This window comes from Papaver somniferum, unplaced genomic scaffold (genome assembly GCF_003573695.1).
Source record: "Papaver somniferum cultivar HN1 unplaced genomic scaffold, ASM357369v1 unplaced-scaffold_63, whole genome shotgun sequence".
Classification (NCBI taxonomy): Eukaryota; Viridiplantae; Streptophyta; class Magnoliopsida; order Ranunculales; family Papaveraceae; genus Papaver; species Papaver somniferum.
The window spans coordinates 835085-838633 of record NW_020649082.1 but is presented as its reverse complement, the minus strand read 5'-3'; positions in this window follow the sequence as shown (position 1 = coordinate 838633).

Below are 3549 nucleotides of genomic sequence, written 5' to 3'. Positions count from 1 at the left end.
AATTTGATTCAAATAGATGAATTTTGTTACAATTTGGATTAGTTCTGGCTGGTCTTTCATCCTTCTTCTATTGTGAAATTTGGCTTCCTTCATATTTTCTTGAATTAAGGTTCATAGAAATGCAATTTTTAATAGACGTAATTCCTTAGAACTTATAATTTGTGATTAAAATACATTTTTCAAACTTTTTCTGTTAAAGATGAGTTTATCTAGTTTACTATTTAGTCTCAGAAATCAATTTTCGACTTATACCGAAGTTTGTAGACTTTTTTGAGTTAACGTATATAAAATTCAACATCTTTATTAACTCTTTCTTTTTGTGTTGGCTTTATCTTTCTATTTGATTCAAGATAGATGAAATTTGTTAGGATTTGGCTTAGTTCTGCTTGGTCTTTCATCCTTCTTCTATTGTGAAATTTGACTTCCTTTATATATTCTTGAATCAACGTACATATAAATGCAATTTTTACTAGACGTACTGCCTTAGAACATATTTATTATGATTACAATACATTTTTCAAACTTTTTCTGTTAAAGATGAGTTTAACTAGTTTACTATTTAGTCTCAGAAATCGACTTCCGACTTATAACGAAGAGTGTAGACTTTTTTGAGTTAACGTATAAAAAATTCAACATTTTTATGAACTCTTTATTTTTGTCTTGGCTTTGTATTTCAATTTGATTCAAATAGATGAATTTTGTTACAATTTGGATTAGTTCTGGCTGGTCTTTCATCCTTCTTCTATTGTGAAATTTGACTTCCTTCATATTTTCTTGAATCAACGTACACAGAAATGCAATTTTTACTAGACATAATGGCTTAGAACATATTTATTGTGATTACAATACATTTTTCAAAATTTTCTGTTAAAGATGAGTTTTTCTTGTTTACAATTTAGTCTCAGAAATCAACTTCCGACTTATTACAAAGAGTGTAGACTTTTTTGAGTTAACGTATAAAAAATTCAACATTTTTATGAACTCTTTATTTTTGTATTGGCTTTGTCTTTCAATTTGATTCAAATAGATGAATTTTGTTACAATTTGGATTAGTTCTGGCTGGTCTTTCATCCTTCTTATATTGTGAAATTTGACTTCCTTCATATTTTCTTGAATCAACGTACACGGAAATGCAATTTTTACTAGACGTAATGGCATAGAACATATTTATTGTGATTACAATATATTTTTAAAAAATTTTCTGTTAAAGATGAGTTTAACTAGTTTACAATTTAGTCTGATAAATCGACTTCCGACTTTTAACGAAGAGTGTGGACTTTTTTGAGTTAAAGTATAAAAAATTCAACATTTTTATGAACTCTTTATTTTTGTCTTGGCTTTGTCTTTCAATTTGATTCAAATAGATGAAATTTTTTAGAATTTGGATTAGTTCTAGCTGGTTTTCATCCTTCTTATATTGTGAAATTTGACTTCCTTCATATTTTCTTGAATCAACGTACACAGAAATGCAATTTTTACTAGACGTAATGGCTTAGAACATATTTATTGTGATTACAATACATTTTTCAAAATTTTCTGTTAAAGATGAGTTTTTCTTGTTTACAATTTAGTCTCAGAAATCAACTTCCGACTTATAACAAAGAGTGTAGACTTTTTTGAGTTAACGTATAAAAAATTCAACATTTTTATGAACTCTTTATTTTTGTATTGGCTTTGTCTTTCAATTTGATTCAAATAGATGAATTTTGTTACAATTTGGATTAGTTCTGGCTGGTCTTTCATCCTTCTTCTATTGTGAAATTTGACTTCCATCATATTTTCTTGAATCAAAGTACACAGAAATGCAATTTTTACTAGACGTAATGGCTTAGAACATATTTATTGTGATTACAATACATTTTTCAAACTTTTTCTGTTAAAGATAAGTTTATCTAGTTTACAGTTTAGTCTTAGAAATAAATTTTCGACTTATACCGAGGTTTGTAGACTTTTTTGAGTTAACGTATAAAAAATTTAACATTTTTATGAACTCTTTATTTTTTGTCTTGGCTTTGTCTTTCAATTTGATTCAACTAGATGAAATTTGTTAGAATTTGGATTAGTTCTAGCTGGTTTTCATCCTTCTTATATTGTGAAATTTGACTTCCTTCATATTTTCTTAAATCAACGTATACAGAAATGCAATTTTTACTAGACGTAATGGCTTAGAACATATTTATTGTGATTACAATACATTTTTCAAAATTTTCTGTTAAAGATGAGTTTATCTTGTTTACAATTTAGTCTCAGAAATCAACTTCCGACTTATAACAAAGAGTGTAGACTTTTTTGAGTTAACGTATAAAAAATTCAACATTTTTATGAACTCTTTATTTTTGTATTGGCTTTGTCTTTCAATTTGATTCAAATAGATGAATTTTGTTACAATTTGGATTAGTTCTGCTTGGTCTTTCATCCTTCTTCTATTGTGAAATTTGACTTCCTTTATATATTCTTGAATCAACGTACATATAAATGCAATTTTTACTAGACGTACTGCCTTAGAACATATTTATTATGATTACAATACATTTTTCAAACTTTTTCTGTTAAAGATGAGTTTAACTAGTTTACTATTTAGTCTCAGAAATCGACTTCCGACTTATAACGAAGAGTGTAGACTTTTTTAAGTTAACGTATAAAAAATTCAACATTTTTATGAACTCTTTATTTTTGTCTTGGCTTTGTCTTTCAATTTGATTCAAATAGATGAAATTTGTTAGAATTTGGATTAGTTCTGGCTGGTCTTTCATCCTTCTTATATTGTGAAATTTGACTTCCTTCATATTTTCTTGAATCAACGTACACAAAAATGCAATTTTTACTAGACGTAATGGCATAAAACATATTTATTGTGATTACAATACATTTTTCAAAAATTTTCTGTTAACGATGAGTTTAACTAGTTTACAATTTAGTCTCAGAAATCGACTTCCGACTTTTAACGAAGAGTGTGGACTTTTTTGAGTTAACGTATAAAAAGTTCAACATTTTTATGAACTCTTTATTTTTTTCTTGGCTTTGTCTTTCAATTTGATTCAACTAGATGAAATTTTTTAGAATTTGGATTAGTTCTGGCTGGTCTTTCATCCTTTTTATATTGTGAAATTTGACTTCCTTCATGTTTTCTTGAATCAACGTACACAGAAATGCAATTTTTACTAGACGTAATGGCTTAGAACATATTTATTGTGATTACAATACATTTTTCAAAATTTTCTGTTAAAGATGAGTTTATCTTGTTTACAATTTAGTCTCAGAAATCAACTTCCGACTTATAACAAAGAGTGTAGACTTTTTTGAGTTAACGTATAAAAAATTCAACATTTTTATGAACTCTTTATTTTTGTATTGGCTTTGTCTTTAAATTTGATTCAAATAGATGAATTTTGTTACAATTTGGATTAGTTCTGGCTGGTCTTTCATCCTTCTTCTATATTGAAATTTGGCTTCCTTCATATTTTCTTGAATTAACGTACATAGAAATGCAATTTTTACTAGACGTACTGCCTTAGAACATATTTATTGTGATTACAATACATTTTTCAA